The sequence below is a fragment of the Ascaphus truei genome, chromosome 20 (genome assembly GCF_040206685.1).
Source record: "Ascaphus truei isolate aAscTru1 chromosome 20, aAscTru1.hap1, whole genome shotgun sequence".
NCBI lineage: Eukaryota > Metazoa > Chordata > Amphibia > Anura > Ascaphidae > Ascaphus > Ascaphus truei.
Window position 1 is genome coordinate 20,619,779 of NC_134502.1, and position 12,914 is coordinate 20,632,692.

The window sequence follows — 12,914 nt, forward strand, 5'->3', positions numbered from 1 at the left end:
ATATTATCAACACAAGTTTGATAAAATTAGCATCCTGTTATTACACTGAGAATCCTGATGTATATAGAATAAAAGATGTGTTACAGTTCTGCACCCACAAGTCTTTATGAATACAATTAGGGTTTTCATAATATTCTTGACATAGAGAATGGCTTCCTCAGAGACATTGGATTATATTCCCGTTTTCTGAGGTATCAATCTGTGTACTAATTTAGCATTACTAATGAGTATTAGAGCTCTATCTGTGCACTATTAATGTTTGCTGAAAGTTTTCAAGCAGTATCTATTAGCTAATAAGTGTATTTATATTTAGACTTCTTAGTATACAAAAGTATCAGTTCTACAGCTCCATATAATCACTGCCCAATCTACCACTAATGCTACATGGAAATAAGAGTGTTGAAATTCCATGATTGATGTATGTTTCCCTTAAAGTCAATATATTGTAACAGTAAAACTACAGTTTACAAGAAATATTTTAAATCTACAACTGTAGTTTATCTCATGCTAATCAAAATATGTTTGTACCCTTATACTGATACATTTACACAGAGCTGCCTGGATCTCCTTGTTCCTCAGAGTGTAGATGATGGGATTTAATAACGGGGTGGCGACTGTGTACAGAAGAGAAGTGATTTTCTTTACTTTCAATGACTGTCCTTTGGATGGAACTACATATTTAGCAATCAGTGTCCCATAATATGTGCACACAACGGCCAGGTGAGAGCTGCAGGTGGAGAAGGCTTTCTGTCTCCCAGTGGTGGAGGAGATCCTGAGGATGGTTAGGGAGATACAAATATAAGTCACAATGATAAAGATGAATGGGAAGATAGAGAAAGAGATGCCTAGAAAAAAGACTACTGTATCCGCAATGAAGCTGTCTGAGCAAAAATGTTCTATGAGAGGAGCAAGATCACAGAAGAAATGGTCAATGACATTGGGGCTACATAACTGAAATGAACACATCAAAATAACCGTACTTAGTTATGCCATAAAACCTAAGAACCACGACCAGAAAACCATTTGACAGCAAAGCTTAAAGTCCATAATAGAAGAGTAACGCAATGGGTTGCAGATGGCAAGGTATCTATCATAAGACATCACTGTAAGGAGGAAACATTCAGCACCTGCTGAGACAGCATGTAGGAAATATTGAGTGATGCAGCAAACAAGAGAGATAACGCCCCCTTCTGTCATTATTACGTATAGCATAATAGGCACAATATCTGTGGTTAGTAAGATGTCAGACAGGGACAGGTGACTGAGAAAGATGTACATGGGCGTACGGAGCTGGTGACTGGTTGACACCAAGACAATGATAAGGACATTTCCAGCTAAGGTGCAAATGTAGATCTGAAGGAAGACAAAGAAGAGTAAGATCTTGAAGTTGTGAATATCTGGAAATCCCAGAAGCAGAAATTCTGTAACCGTGGTCTGATTCTCCTGGAGCATTGTTGGATGTTAGAGGAAAAGGAGATCTTCTTAATAAATATCAGTTCTCGTGCTGCAAGGAAAAAGTCTTAATTGAGACACATAAAAGAATGAAGACACAAAAGCCTCAGATCTATTAATGGTACAGAAAGTACTCTATGCCATATTGTATTTTGTAAACTTTTTTATACACATATATAAAAAGATTAGGGATAGAGACACACACGGGAAACATGTTTCTATAAAAAATACGAGATAATGTAAACGGTCTGATGTGGAATCCAACTTCAAGAGCAATCTAAAAAGTCACCGTTATACTGAATCATTCCCAAAGCGCATCAAGACATGTACATCAAGATTTATTCTCTAAATGATGTATTATGGATTTAGAGCTGCAGTTCATGCTCCCGTTTTTTTTTTTTCGTTTTTTTTACTTCAATAGTTTAATGTGGGCAATCTCTACTTACTTAAAGAACTGCATAGCTGCCGGTCAATTCGTTCTCCGTCTATTGATCGGCAAAGTTTGGCGACATCTTTAAATATGGGGAATGTATATGGTTGCTATAGCAACAAGAGGAAACAAAAAAGAGCTAGAAACCCAATAAGGCACTCAATTCCCAAAGCTGAATGTTTAGTGATATGAATTAAAAATTAATTTTATTGTTCATCAAAGTTAAAAGAATGGGGGTTAAAATCCATTAAAGAAAAACAAAAGCTGTATGATGCTCCAACAAAGATCACTGGCTATATAGCCCATATTAAATAAATACTGTGTATTATATCCTTGAATAATCAGACCCACTATCAGAATGATGACCACACCAACTTCCACTATATTTCGAATAGCTGGATAGAGTCCCCATTCTTGAATAGTGAGAACTCTCACTGGCTAGTGTCCAGACATAAAGACATCGATGTGGATAAGTTTCTTAGGTGTAAAAGAGTAGAATAACTCACATTAGTTGGGTCTTTGGTGAAATGTACCTCCACAGGTGTGTTCTTCCAGTACTCCGCAGGATTCAACCGAGCAGGTGAAGGTGAATTGGAGCACTACTTAAACCAGTAGAAAAAACTGCAGTAGAGTGGGTCCCAAAATAAAACCATTTAATGGATCAGTGCATATGCTACAAAAACAAGCCCAGAGGGGGGCCTTCACCTGATCCTTAACCTGCTTGGTTAAAATCCATTAAAAGACATACACATAACAATCCAATGTTGAGTGCTGTATGCACTCTGGATTGATAATGAACGAAACAATTGAGTAGAATTAGATCAATGTTTCGAATTAAGGTGCTGGTATACAGTTAACCTAAGATATAAAGGTGTTGCTTCAACAGTAAGGAGTGTACATACAATGAGTAAATAATGTAACAGACTGTATGCATTGATTGAACCACTAGGGTTAAATGATACCCTGTGACAGAGTAGGATCAAATCAGATAATTTCCTACAAAAATTACTACTTAGCAACCAATAAGGTGATATATATGGGTTCCTGTCTAGTCACTATCAGACTCTGCGAGTGGAAACACTCACTCGAGTAGGAGAATTAGGTGTTCATTCGTCCTCACAGTAAGTAGATACATAACTGTGTACATCTGTATCCCTGCTATCACGCGGTATTGTCCATTCATGAATATGGACTCAGGCATACTAACAGCCATGCCATGATGTATAGAGGGCTTATCAGCTCTGATAGTGACTAGAGTTCAAACAGGGGATACACCCACTGGTAGTACTGGAGTGCACAACACCAGCGGTTAACCTATTCATGAATATGGGCTTAGGCATTTACATAGCCAAACCGCATATCTAGTGTTTCTGCAACCAGTGTAGTTTGAGTTACATACTCCACAACTGGAACTCCCCTATCATCACCTCCAGCTACTGTGCAGCAGTTACACCATACATGCACAGACAACTGCTTTTGCATATGCATGCAGGATCCCACATATATCACCTTATTGTTTGCTAAGTAGTACTTTTTGTAGGAAATTATCTGATTTGATCCTACTCTGTCACAGGGTATCATTTAACCCTAGTGGTTCAACCAATGCATACAGGCTGTTACATTATTTACTCAGTGTATGTACACTCCTTACTGTTGAAGCAACACCTTTATATCTTAGGTTAACTGTATACTGTTAAAGAAACAGGCGCAATAAAAGCCTTATTTAATTTCACCTTTAAAAAGTCTCCATTGCATACCTCTGCGCATGTCCTCTTACATATGGTCGTAAGAAGTGGGACGAGAGGTGGCCCTTGAAGTCAAAAGGGGTCCCGGAGATTGCCTGTGAATTTCCTACAAACAGACTGAGCAACACTCATGCAGCAGAGACCAGAATTAAAGAGATACACATCCAGGCAGGATCTATACTGCACTGAAAGCCACAAAACCAAAGACGGACTCTTTTCCCCAATTCCAAGAGGAGAGAGAGACTGCTGAAGCAGGTACACCTTACTTGCCTATCACAATAAAGTGTAATATGGTCATTGAAATAGGGGTTTTGCCTTCCAGCCGTAGTCAGGGTTCAAGAAGTAAGTTATCCCTTAAAAGGGATAGGCGTTTGTTGTTTTCAAATGTTTCGCTGAAGCAGTGAATACAGATGGTGACCCATGAGCGGTACTTATTCTGCAAGTAAAGGTGCCACACCGCATAGGACTACCAGCTGTGACTGGAGTATATGCAGAAAAGTGTGAAAATTGATGCAAGACTGTGCTGAAGCAGGGGAATTTTCAGTAAACAAGTGCTGAGGGTAAAATTGCCCTACCGGGGAAAAAGGAATTGCTGAGCTGTGTAAAAGGTATCCCAAAGCCAATTGCTGAGTGTTGAGTCGCCCTGCCAGAAGTGAAAGAAATATACCACTTCAAAGAATATATTTTTTTTTCTGCAAGTAAAGTCTGTCTATGTATCTTGGGAGTAAAACAAGCACCCAAAGTGTGAAGAGTGAATGCCATAATACCCAAAGTTGAGACTGAAAATTACTGAACTCAAGCAGAAAACCACATTATTTGGCTGAAGCGGCGATATCACCTAGCAAGTAAATGGTGTAAAGCAAATAGAAGTTTTTACTTAGCAACTGCACATCCAGTATACCTAATGAGAGAGGATGCATGCACAGCACTGCTGATATTGTAAAACTTACCCAAGGAAAGAAAAAGAAAAAGTCTACAGAAATGCCTTTGAGAGCTACGACCTCTACAAGCAAAATATGCCAACCTGTAGGGCTACCACAATTGGTGGTTCTAGCAAATACAGTGGCAACAGCTGCAATAGTGCCTCCTGAGGTCAGGAAGAAAATTACACCTGATAGCCCCAAAATGGAGGACAAGATGCAGCGTTCCTATAATGAACCCTACCCTACGGAAGAGTGACCCTACCAGTCCAATAAAGATGAAGACATCTCTTACGGGGAACCCGAACCGAGTCACACCCACAAAACACCCCAAGAATGGTGGGGGTGCCTGAACTCGGCACGAACTGAAAAGACCACTCTCTATGGTGACGAAAATGATCGGCAGGAGAAAGAGCGGGAGCAGCAGATCACCAAATATTTCTGTCAGCTAACGCAACTGCAAGAAAAGCCTGGCGTATACAATGAAGCCGCTGAAGAATCAAATAAAGTTGGAGACCCCAGTATTCCTGATGGGACGGAGTCATCCAAAACAAAAAGGCAGAAAATGAAAAGTGGTTCTTCATTTACCGTGGAAAGAATAGACACGTCCGCAGATCCTGTGGAGGAAAAGGGGGACGAGTTGCCCTGCAGCCTAGAGAAAATGGAGACTTCGTCCCGTGGATAACCGAATATCCAGAGGGCCCAAGGCAGAAGTCGTGTACCCCAAAGAAGTGTCTGTCCGGTGCCAACAGTGAGGAACACTCAACCAACCATCCCAGGGAAGCGGAGCCGGAACCAGTGAGTGTCGGTCCCTTGACCAGCCCTGAAGATGCCCTGAAAAGTGCCAGGCATGACTGTGATATGCTCCGTGAACAATTGAAACAAAAGAAAGATGTTTACACAGAGCTACAGAAAAATAACGTGAAGCTACAGAAAGATGTGCTCACAATTTACTCTTTGGCCAGGACAGAATTGGATGATCTCAAGACTGAGCTAGATGCTGCAAACACTACAAAAGCCACCATGGTGGAAAAGCAGAGCCAATCCGATAAAATTATGGCTAAGCTGAAGCGGAAGTATGAGGAGGCACTGAAGGAGATTACAGTCTTTCAGCAAGAGGTTCACAGTCTTCGCCTAGAACTGAATGCCTCACAACAAGAGGTCAACAGTGTCCGGACAGAGGTGGACGTATCCCAGAAGGAAGTTCGTACACTCTGCACAGCACTGGATACCTCACACCACGAGATCGGCTACTGCCGCACAAAACTGGAAGTCTCTAAAAAGGAACTTCACAGTCTCACTGAGGAGCTGGAATTCTCTCAAAAAAATAACCTCTGTCTTAATATGAATCTCAAAATCTCTCCGAAGGAGATTCAGATCCTCAACCTAGATATGGAAGTCTCCCGCCAAGAGACTATCATACTCAAAGCAGATGTGCGTAAATGGAAGGAGGGATACATGGACGCCCTGAAAATTACAGAGACTGCAAAAAGAGAAAACTTAAAACTGAAAGAAGAAAATTCTCTTTTGACAGACCTCGTCAAGGAAAAGAATGAGAAGCTGCACGAGCTTAAGGAAATAAATAAACATTTGGAAAATGAGAAGTTTGAAGCAGAGCACCGACTGCAGAACCAACTGCAAGGTCTGCGTACGCACCTCCTGAAGGCCGAAGAGAAACAGCAAACTCTGCAGGAAAACAATCTGCAGGCTGCTAAAGAAGTACAAGTGCTGCAGGAACGTCTGATTACCCAGTATGTCCCCGCAAAGCATCATGAGAAACTGAAAGCTACCCTGAGCATCACCAAAGCATCGCTAGAGGCCAAGCTTAGAGCCCAGGTGACTCGGCATAAGAGGGAGCACAAGAAGATCCAGAAACTGAGACAAGAAACTGTGGCCCGAGCAAAGAAATTCACAGTGCTTCACAATACAATGAAAATGTGGAAGCAAGCTCAGAGAAAGCAAAGTGTGCAGATAAATTCCCTGAGGAGAGACTTGCATGACGGACTAAAAAAAAGGGATCTCTCGCAGATGGGATAACAGTTCTACAAGGACAAGTTTTGACACTGACCAAGCGTCAGTATTCCACAGCCACAAAACCCCATGAAGACAAGGGTACAGTGAGAGCTGGGAATACTTCTCGTCTGAAAAACAAGGTTGCAAAATTTGAACCACCTAAACAAGCACTAGCAAAACCTTCAGCCACCCAACAGGCAACAAAAAAAGGTACATGTGCTGAATCAAAACCAGAAGAATCCTTAGCTGATGAAGCTGAAAAGATGGGACATTCTCTGGAAGTGGATATGGAATTGCAACTCAATCCCAAAAAAGCTAAACTAGCAACTCCATTGAGTGGAAAAAGTGCAGAGAGACAGCTTCAAGAGCGGAAAACTCAAAGGGCTGTTTTTAAACGCTCTGCAACGGTTGCCATACAGTTTACCTACAATAAGAAGAGCACCCGACGCAAGGGAAAACTCCTGAACACGCACGCAGTAAAAAAACTAGACTTGGAAAAAGTCCTCCTCGAGCGACTGAGGAGTGCTGATCTCAAGCACCTCCGGGAGGAGACACGAATAAACTGGAGAAAGGGCTCCAATCCAAGAGGGACAGAGGGTTCTCTTCCTCCATCCACTCTCATTCAAGTCACAGAGATATCTCGAATGAGAGTGGAAGGATGGGCTTTGGCCGTGGCAAGCCCGAGCTTCCCACAAACAGGGGATGTATGTAACAGGGGATTTATCCCTGTTCAGGAAATGTGCCTCTAATCCAGCAGTGTGGTGGTTAACTGCTGGTAGTCAATTAACCAACACCACCTGGCTGATTAGGTTTGAGACAGAAAGTGAGATTTTTCCTGAGTCTTACAAATTGTGGGACTGACCATAGGAACAGACGTCTTGAGCCTGCCAGAAGAAACTGCACACTGTCTGCAAGACACAGGGGAAAATACTTCTGAACGTGGAGAACAAAGAAGCCTTTCCCTACAAGAGACAGATAAGACTTTCCTTTATAAGACTTTTTGTATATCTGCACATATCAAGATATGTGTTTGGGGCTGGGAGACATGCTTACCTAAAGGGAGTTGTGGACTGCATAGGTATCACTAGAAATACTCCCAAGTGGAACAGAAGCTTTGTTTGACCCCTTTTTTGCATATGTTTGGATGACTTTCTTTTGTTAAAAAAGCAGGCGAAATAAAAGCCTTATTTAATTAAACCTTAAAAAAAAGTCTCCATTGCATACCTCTGCGCATGTCCTCTTACAAGTGCCTTATTGGGTTTCTAGCTCTTTTTTGTTTTCTCATTATTATCATTACCAAAGGCACCATTGATATAATACGTCATTTCTATATTACATTGCTTTAGCGGGGTACCCTCTTCTAATATATTGCTATAGCAACAAACATGCTTTTAAAAATAGAATACAAGAAAATTGGTCTTTCAAAGTTATTTTTCTTTTAAACAGAAAATGCTAAAAGTTTTTTTCTTACTACAGAACTGATTTATTAAAAAAAAAACACACGCAGGATATTGCTTGAACTGCAGCTTTAATGTGTCCTTATTTGCATTATTATCCCTGTGTTATGTCTTGTATAGCATAGTATCTCTGCCTATATGGTAGCTTCTGCATAAAAATACACAAAAAGCACCTTTATCCCCAGTAGGATTCCCACCTCACCCCCATCACCTCTGTGACCGCAGCCTTTTCTGAGGTACCCCGGGCAGGTTCAGTGAGTATCAATGAATCTTTATTTAGTGCACAAGGAGATGACACATCAGCAAGCAGCTTGATCTGAGGTGGGGTAGTTCCAGCTTTAGTATTTATACATTTATACATTATATATAACCCTTATCTTATATGCATATAGTATTACTTCACCCAATCCACAAGCTCCACATTGCACATTCCAGCTATCCCATAATAGTTGTTTTTCCCAAACTTAGGTTTCAATTCCTAGGAAGCACATGATTTACCTGAGATAGTCTCAGAGCAATCCTTGCCTAACCACACATTTCATCACGTACACAGAATGACCAAAAATCACTTATCACGTATACACACAAAACAGAGCAGACAAAATGTAAGACCAGTAGCCCCAGACCCTTATTATAGATTATTGTATCATATTGTGTCCCATATGTCTATTTCTATTATTCTATGTTTTATTAGTATATTCATTGCTCTCCCCTTGACCATGTAACTATCATTTTTACATCTGTAAATGTATTATCATCTTATGTCATTGTTCCAGACAAGTTTCTTATTCTTAGACGCAGCTGAAATGTTACGGTATATTTGCTCCCTACATGTGTATGTATTCAGCCCTTAAGAGTACAGATGCACTTTACAATATTATTATAGACTTACTTTTCTCCCTGCTATTGTGATAACACTCTCCTAACATTTATGATGCACGATTGTGTCTGTTTTGTCACTTAATATACCAGGCACAAGAGAACAAATAATACCATTGTATTCATTTTTAAAACCAGAGACAAAACATAAAACACAGACAAAGCTCAGTTTTTAGCACATCCAGTGAGACTCATACACGGTACAGTGCCTAAATATATATGTATAAATATCTAATAAGTAAAATGGTCTTTTAGTTTGACATTTTTGGCCAAAATTGTTGTAAGCCCCTGAGCCAACGCCAAGGCAGACCACATATCAGGGGTCCCTAACGCTAATATAAATTCTTAATAACCTGTGTAATAACAGGAAGAATGATTTATAGTAAATCTGTCAATATTAGTTGCAAAGTTCTGAGTCTGACTGAAGCTTTTATTAACCTGTACATTACCAGGAAAAGCACTCTGTATTAGAGATGTCACAGCCAAACTGCAAGCAGGCAAGTTCCCCTGAGTGGAAGATGCTATGGAGTGAGCCCATAACCATTTAAATGTGGGAGGGGGTGAGCTTAAATTAGGAAGGAGGTTGCCACCCTCCAATCAGCCATGACTAGCTGGACAATAATTGCAAAACATACTGGACACCTAACAAGCTCCTATTGAACCCCCAAAATGACCACAACATATATATAAGCATATGAGTGTCACAGAGGAGTGCTACTGAGCATGGCAATATATATTTTTAAAACCAGAGACAAAACATAAAACACAGACAAAGCTCAGTTTTTAGCACATCCAGTGAGACTCATACACGGTACAGTGCCTAAATATATATGTATAAATATCTAATAAGTAAAATGGTCTTTTAGTTTGACATTTTTGGCCAAAATTGTTGTAAGCCCCTGAGCCAACGCCAAGGCAGACCACATATCAGGGGTCCCTAACGCTAATATTATATTATGATTATGATGCACGATTGGGTCTGTTTTGTCACTTAATATACCAGGCACAAGAGAACAAATAATACCATTGTATTCATTCCCTGATCCAAGTCTGTTAAATACCTTGTAGTATATGTAATATTTAATTCAGCTACTTTTTTGAACAAACCCTTTAGCATGGAATACCTTTATACAATAAGTAATCCTTTGTATACATTTTGATATACATATGTGTCATTACAGCCTTTTGCTGACACCATTCTACAGTACTTAAGATATACTTAAACAGGAGCCTTCTGCAGTACTAATTGAATCAGCTGTGTCATTACACTATCATACCAATGTCTGTATATGTGTCCCATACCTTAAAGGTGACCATTCATTATCTGTATGGGGCATTTATTTCATTTTATTTTAAGTCTGATGCTATACACACCTTTAAGAATATCTTAATATAGGAACTTTAATTGCACCAATTAAAACCATTTTACCACTGGTATATAAAGAATACCAGAAAATCAGATCACCAGAGCCTGACAAAGCTTAATTGCGAAACGCGTTGTTCAAGAGAAGGAGTTATTTTGTCCGCTGTCGGCCACCGTAGTCTCTGGAAATCCCTGGCTTTGCAGTCCCGAGATCCGGACGTGGAAATGGGGAGTCCTTGCAGCAAGAGATCACACATCACTGCGGCTGAGCCTCTTCGTCCACTTACATGTATACATACTGAAGGAGGAAGGGGCCATTAAAGCTGACATCAACAGTGAGAGTGCAGACGAGGACCAGCGTGTGCTGCAACAGAGACATTCGACTCTGCAACAGATGTGTAGATGCCTCACACATGGCCGTGTGAGTGCCAAGTTTTAGATTTATTTGTATCTATTCTTTTACCCACCCCATCGTTCCCACCATTCTGATGTGTGTATCCACTGGATATTAGAGTAGAGAACCATCTGTCTCTACAGAGGTATTCATCTCTACATTTTATGTGCATGCCCCTCACACATGGCCGTGTTAGTGATTTATTTAATTCATTTGATTAATATCACCCTCATCCTAATATTCCTATGTTTATTTGTGATGTATATGATAGTCACCTATTCGTTTTTTTTTGTTCTTTTTCTCTCCTTGTGAGCTCACTGTAATTTCACCTCCATATATCACATGAGGATCCCGGGAGGATCCTCTTCCAGCTGAGCTGTAGCAGAAGCTTTGGACCAGTACTTTTAATTATTTTTCTTGTATCTTTTGGTTCCTCTCTTCGGTTCACCCTAAGTTCTACATTTTTATACTAGAGTTTTTCACTAATATGTAGGGAGCGCCCCAGATCTTCCAGTGTTTCAGTTGATGAGGCTGCCAGAGGCTCTCGCCTTCCTTTCCCCGCGGCTCCAGGGAGAGTAAATCTGGCTATATCTGTGTAACTCTTACAGAAAATGAGGCTGCAGTGGTAATTTCCTTTTTGTGTATTCCTAATATTCCCTTCTCCTCCCCCCTGTGGTGACAGAAGTGTAGAACAAGTAATGCACGCGCACGTATGGTGGCGCTGCTCAATGTCCAATTATATTGTAGGGAAATAATAAAATATATTGATATGAAACTTGGGGTAAAACTTCCCTTTGGTAAATGGGTCCTAATACAAACCTCCAAATTATATACATAATGTCGGGTTAACTTAAATTTAAAATAGAAATGATAACTGCAGTGAGATGTACAGATGTAGCCAGCGCCATTGTTTCTTCTGTTGGGATATGTTGGGTACATTATTTTGGGATATGTTGGAATATGTTGGGATGTGGTGTGATGTGGTGGGATATGTTGGTGTGTGTTGGGATATGTTAGCTATGTCAGGCTATGTTGGCTATGGTGGTAAATGGTGGGATATTTTGGTGTGTGTTGGGATATGTTGGGATATGTTTAGATATGGTAGAATATGGTGGAATATCGTGGGATATATTGTGATATGTCGGGATATTCTGCTCCATGACTGCCACTGAATCCTATTGGAAATATGTGATATTCTGAGTTATAACGGGATATATTGTGCCATCTGTAAGATCAATGAGGTTGGCTACATCTGTACAGTAGCAGTAAATTGGGAAAAGGGATTACCACACCATTTGGTCTAATCTGACAATGGTAAAATGAACTGCAAACACCAATCTATGGAATAAGATAAGAAGGGCATTGGCTTGTCTTTGTACAAACCTAGTATTTAACAAGTACAGTAAGTTGCATTAGTGTTTTGCAAGGTGTTCTATCCCTTTGGTTGTAGATGTTTTACTTTAAACATGTCTATTTTAAATACTATTCAAATACAATTCTACATCAACACTGCCACTGAATACTATGGAAAGCCTGATATTTTGCATTAGAACGAGATATAAGAAACAAAACTCAGGAGTATACGCGCTCTACCTCATGATTAATAAGGTAGGTGCACTAAGGGTAAACAGGTTAAGGTATCAAAAAGAGGTCTTCTCAGATCGGGGAGATTTACAGACCCTACTTTCATGCACTCAGTACCTAAGTATTAATTTATCTGGACAAAGTCATCAAGCTGGTGTAACAGCGTAATTCAATATGTACTTACTCAGAGCCATTGTATTAGTGTAAGGTAATTTAAATAGTCCTTTAAAGCTTAAAGTATTACTCATCAAAGATTGGATGAACAATGCTCCGAACACTTACAATTTCAAGTATATACTGTATACAAATGTTCCCAACATGCAATGTATAAGAGAATCAGACAAAGGTCAAATGCAAATAAAGAATATATTGAATGAACATACAGTAAGTAGATGCAACAAGCAATTGCCAATAGATAGGATATGGAGAGTACATCTCATCAAGCAGAACAACACAATATCAAAAATAGAGGGGGAGGAAGGGTGGAGGGAAAAAAGGGGATGAAAATACAAAAGGAAAAAAGAGGAGGGGTGGGAAAAACTACATAAAACAATCGTAAAAGATAAGGTGATATATACAAGGGGGCAATGTTTTGGGTCTTAATAGCCCCTTCATGCCCGTTCCCACAGAACTTTTGATTCTATGGTACTTCCCTTATGAACCTCCATCCAAAACCT

General features: G+C 40.0%; 1 pseudogene; it reads right to left on the reverse strand.

Annotated features, from left to right (window-relative positions):
- Nucleotides 1-507: 507 nt before the first annotated feature.
- LOC142471001 (olfactory receptor 10A7-like) lies at nucleotides 508-1,440 on the reverse strand (annotated as a pseudogene).
- Between the last annotated feature and the right edge of the window lie 11,474 nt (nucleotides 1,441-12,914).